We start from the raw sequence: 6,074 nt of genomic DNA on the forward strand, positions 1-6,074 counted from the left end.
GATCTGCAGTTGGTTGAATCCCCAAACATGGACTCTGCAGAGGCAGAGAGCTGTCTGCATTTAATCTTACTTCAAAACCTGCCATTTATCAAGAAATAAAGTAGGCCTTGAGTCTAGCACATACCTATTTTTGTTTTACAGATGCCCTAGACAATTGTCAGCCAACCAAGGTCCTGGACCCTGGAAATCCCCTCACCCCAACCTCTGATATGATAAAAACTCTGCCCCACCTGAGCTCAGGGCTCTGCTCTCACCGCTGTGTTGGACAGACAGAGGGACCAAGCTCTGGAACTTGAAATAAAGGCTCTTTGCTTTTACATGCGGGATTTGGTCTCCACGGTGGTCTTTTGGGGGTCCCTGCGATCTGGGCATAACAGCAAACAGTTGATAATCTGCTTCACCTTTGAGCCAATTTGGTAGTTTGCAGTCAGCCTCAGGCATGCATGGCTGATAATGTTATGCCCTAAATTTACTGTCAAAGAGATGCATGAAAATGATAGGGATTAAAACAAATTTTATTTCATGAAATTGGCTTAAATTCCCAGAGGAGGTCATTTCATAAGATTGGTTTTTCTTCTCATTCAATAGTTCCCGTCCCATCATGTGCCAGCACCCATTATGTTACATAGCAGTATTAGTCACCCATGTGGAATTTTATATTTGGGTCCATTAAAAATCATCCTTGTGTCTGCCAACTGCACTCAAAGTTCATGGCCCTGTGGAGATACACAAGCCAGTTGATCTTTTTGTTGTTTGTTGTAGGTTTACCAGGCCAGTTACTAAACTGACTTGGTTTATGAGCTAAATGCCTATAAATTGGAGGAAAACTAACAAATTAATTTAAATCAGTCCCACACAGCATGCCCCCATTTATTGCTTAGAATGTGCTGATGTTCCCAGAAGGGATCAAAAGCAGATGCCAGGTAAGGCCACGCAGGCAGCATCTGCAATCCATGCAAGGGGTTATGGATAGCTTCAGGCCAAATGCTTTGTCTGAGTCCAACTTCCTCACTGATGGAAGGAACCTCAGAAGATAATGAACCAGCCTTGAACATGAATCAGATTGTGGTCAGACATGTGGAAGCACGTTTCCAAGGCAAGTTAGAGGCTTGCTAAACTCCTCCTAAAATCTTGCCTGTCAGTGGCCATTATCCTTCTCTGTCCTTATTCACCTCTACCACCATCAATATATTTAACACACAAGCCAAGCTTGTTTGCTTTAACTGCCTAATACCTCCATCTTCCAACCTGCCACTTTCCACAATGTCCCAGCATTCCCAAGTGCTTGGATCACATGTGTGAGCCACCAACCAGGTCTTCAGTTAAGACAACAGATTAAAAAAACAGGGAATTCTTGATTGTGTTCTGATGGTGATGGGGGAAACTGGCACCTTGTTTGTGGTAGGACAATGGGCTCATCTTCTTGGAAGGGCAGATTATTTTTTGACTTAAAATTCTACACCTAGAGATACAGATGTATTTGTACATGAGCATAAAATGAAAATTCAAATGTACATAATGTTAATAAAACAAGACTGCCAATTGGGCAAGTATAGTCTGGTATACCATAGAGTGGAATACTGTGCTAAAATGAAAAAATGAAACAAAATTACTCACTACAAATAAAAGAGAATTCCCTAGACATTATTAAATTATAAAAAGCAATATGTAAAGAACATATATCTATATCTTTATCTATATCTGTATCTATCTATCTATCTATCTATCTATCTATCTATATCATATATAGTGGTGCTGGGGATGGAACAAGGGCCTTGTGAACGGTAGGCAGGGGTTCTATCACTGACTTATATGTGCAGCCTCAGGGACCACATTCTTCACTAGTAAGAATGGTTTATTATGTTATTCATGACTCATTTGCTTCCTACAAAACAATACTTTAGGATACTTCATTTCCATTCTAAAACTAATACATAAACAATCCAACAGTAACTATAGGAAATAAAAACAGAAATGCTGTAAATTCCTAGGTACTATTAATAAAGTCATTATACTATTTCTGATTTTATGATCAGTGATTCAGAAAAATTAAAACATTTGAGTAACAATTGGGAAGTATTACTACTGTGCTATAGACACTGGATACATTATCTTTTTTTTGTTTTTTTCGGGACAAGTTTTCTCTGTTTAATAGCCCTAGCTGTCCTGGATCTCGCTCTGTAGTCTAGGCTGGCCTCAAACTCACAGAGATACACCTGCCTCTGCCTCCTGAGTGCTGGGATTAAAGGTGTGTAATCACCACCTAGCCTACATTATCTTTTGATATCTGTAGCCTTGACCTCCACAAAGTAATAAAGTTATATTTTAACAAAACATTTTAATTTACTCTTGTAGGTTTAACTCTTTTCCTCATGAAGATATACTGAAGTCATTCTTTGACTACAGTAGCATTGTGACCCTCCCTGAATTTATTTGTGGCCCACCCCCATATTTTAAGACGTGATCTTATTTGAAAATACAACTCTTTATAGAGGTGATCAAATTAAAATGAAGTCATAACAGTGGTCCTAAGTGTGTGTGTGTTTGTGTGTGTGTGTGTGTGTGTGTGTGTCTGTGTGTGTGTGTAAGTGGGTGCACATGTGATGGACTCAGAAATGGGATCCTAAGAGGGAGAAGGAGATTTTAATCAGGGAGATAATAGAACTACAAAGCAGAAGGGCTGGCGGTCTGGAAGCAGGGGTGGGACCAGCCAGGGTGTTAGGTCTCACAGAGAGGGAGCGTACCGGAGGCTCAGGACAACGGCACTGCAATGGTTAATCTTGGTTGTCAACTTGGTATACTAGGGAAGAGGGAACCACAACTGAGGAATTGCCACCAGCAAGTCTGGCCTGTGGGAATGTCCGTGGTGGCATTTTCTCAGCTACTTATACAGGAGAGCCCAGCCCACTGTGGGCAGTACCATTCCCAGGCAGCAGGCTGTCTAAGAAAGGCAGCTAAATATGAGGTAGGAAGAAAGCCAGCGAGCAATGTTCCTCCCTGGTTTCTGTTCCAAGCTCCTGTCTTGAGTTCCAGCCTTGTCTTCCATTAATGATAGACTATAACCTGTAAGAAAAAACAAAAACCTATCCCATCCCCAAGTTAGTTCTGGCTGGTGCTTTATCACAGGAAGAGAAACAAACTACAACAGATACTAAGTCGAATTGTCCTTCAGGCATGAGACTTATTAACACCGTAGCAGGCAGTCCAGCAGGGAGTCTGAAGTACAGTTTCAGTCCAGCTAGACAAGGAAAGATGTCCACTTTCAAAGGTTTCTGAAGGAAATCAGAGGCCTTGCACTATGAGGATGCAGGCCTAGTTATACCTGACAGTGATAGTGGAGAAGGACACACATGGCTTAGGCCACATGAGAAGATACACTCTTTCTTTGGGTAGGAGAATGGGGTTTGGCTAATGTGTGGCCTCCGAGAGTTGACCACAGTCAGGCTGCCTTGGATCCCAGGCAGCTAAGAGGATGGGTATGTGCCATGGTCCAGCCACAGCCTGGGTTCAGGTCCTGAGACAGGGAATGGGCGTTGGCATGGAGAAATAAACTGTCCGACAACCAGGTGAGTTTCACACAAGTGGCCGGCCCCGAATAGCTCCAGCCATCTGTATTTATGCATCAAAAACAAGAATGTTTTTCCACATTAACAAACAAGTTTTTCCCATCCTCCGACATTAACCTCCAGCAAAAACAAATACGTCAAATATGTGTTTCCCAACTATTACATCAAAATAGCTTTAAACCAAAAACAACACTTATCATTTTGTTAGCTTGGCCAAATATCAAGCCAGGTACATCCTGTCTTTACAAATAGGGGTGATCTGCCTCCGATCCTGTCAGCACTGAGTCAGGACAGCTCCCAGGGTCTGAAGTGACAGTTGACATCCCCAGACAAGAAACCTGAGAAGCATCAGCTCCCAAAGAATTTTAGGGGAAGATATTCGAGAAAAAAAAATAGGGTTTCCAGGAATGACCACATTTCTCCCTTGCATGATTGACAAAATGACACTAAAACCACCAAGAGAATCATCAATATTACAAGAGAGAAAAGAGCATGCAGGCCGTGTGGTCCCAGCAGTATTCTGCACTGTCCAGAAGTCCACTGTCCTTGCCAAGTGAGACTGTCCCCACGGGCTTTTGCCTCATCTGGAACTCACTGGACAAGCACTCATCTACTGGTCCAAAACTAGGCTGCACAGGTATATTCCTACCTTGCTTGTATCTTTTCCTGCCAGAGTCTGAAAGACCTGTAAGGTATAACTAGAGGAAAACTAGGGGCATGGGAGAAGAAACTAATTAAACGAAGCATTATAACACAAATGTATGAAAAAGACACTAATTTGCTAATCTAACGAATCAATTTTTTTTAAAGAAACCCCTAGAACATAGAGGCACATGTACAAAGGACAAGCAAGGAAAAGATGGCCAAGAAGAAAGGCCTGGAACAGACCCTTCCTTACAGTCCTTGCAGACTAACATTTACCCCATGCCTGGGAATGGGAACTCATTTGAAAATACGGTCCAATGTCCCAAGTTAAAAAAAGATCACGCTTATTAAGATTGGGATGGGCTGTCAGTCCAATTTAACAGACATCCCTATGAATAGAGATGAGCAAGCAAGGATAATGTGTAGCGAAGACAGATGAAGCATTAATCTAATTAATATTTATCAATAAAAAATTGGGAGTCAGATATTGGGGTAAGAACCTGAAAGATCAGAGAACTGGGAGCCTCTGCCAGTAGCTTCCTGCCTCTTCTGTTCCTCCATCCAAAAAGTCCAAGATTCTCTCTCTGCCCCACCTTACCACTTCCTGTCTCCTCTCTCTACAGTCCTCCAAACATCTATGGGTTAATTTTGGTCAGCTAGTGGCTGGCCCTGCCATCTGATTCCAAGCTTTATTTGACAGAACACAAGCAAAATATCACATATTACCTCCTTCTTTTCTAAATAAAAGGCAAAGGTTTTAACTAACATAGTAAAACTATTACAATAAGTATAATAACTATATATAATATATACAGGCAATAATTATATTAACAATGTCTAGTCTATTTGCATTTGACAAATTCAGAGAAAACACTCCATTATCTATCCTATCTTGGTGAGTCCAAAGTGTTGTGCCTAATTCACTTTCTATCCTAACTTGTATTACCAACCCAAAACTACCTTTTTATGTCTCTCAACCTTATACACTTTACACCTCTTTTGTGAGTTTCTTTTCTCAATTTATTAATAATGAAAACTGTAACTATCTAGTCTTTAACTCCATCAGAAGTCTGAGAAGAATATAATATTAACTGAGTAAGCAGAAAGTGCAGAGTAAACAACTTCAAAAACTAAGAAATGACAGAAACAATTGGCTGCCTGAACAGTCACCCAAAGTTCCTTTGTAACATTGTGACATCCATCTTTGGTCTGCAGGACTAGAATATCTGACAGACTTTTCTGTGAAGCAGAATTTTTGAAGGATACTCTCGCCTTGTCTTGGCAAAGTTCAGCGGTCACTTTCTTTTGTGTCCTGCTTGACCAATTTTGACAATAACAGGCAGTAACTGAGGCAAAGGCAGTTTCTTTGCCCACATGGCTAGCTTTTGCCACACAGAAGGCAAACACCATATGGAGTTTCTCCAATGCCCAACATCTTCTCTAAAGTAGATTGGTGCTGCCAGGAGCAGACATGTCTCATTGTCATAAAAAACCTTATGTTATTAAGGACTAGAAATTTACATTACATTGTTAAGTGAGATGTATAGGTACAATACCTTGAACAAGAGTAGAAACATGTACAGTATGTTCTAACAAAAATAATCTTACATTTGTATCAATATACAGAAATAATTTGAACAAGAATAGAAACATATAGACAGTATAACAAAAATAACCTCAAATTTGTATCAATATAAAAAAATCTATATCAATGTAGTTGCCTTTTTGGTTTAAAAGTAGACTCAATAATCTATCCTTTTATCCTATCAGAGAAGGGTAGAAAGAAGAGTCACCAGCCAGATGCAAAGGGAGCAGGAGATGAACGTGCTATGCTAATAAAGGTACCACATGTGGCCGAGCATA

This window comes from Peromyscus eremicus, chromosome 9 (assembly GCF_949786415.1).
Source record: "Peromyscus eremicus chromosome 9, PerEre_H2_v1, whole genome shotgun sequence".
Classification (NCBI taxonomy): domain Eukaryota; kingdom Metazoa; phylum Chordata; class Mammalia; order Rodentia; family Cricetidae; genus Peromyscus; species Peromyscus eremicus.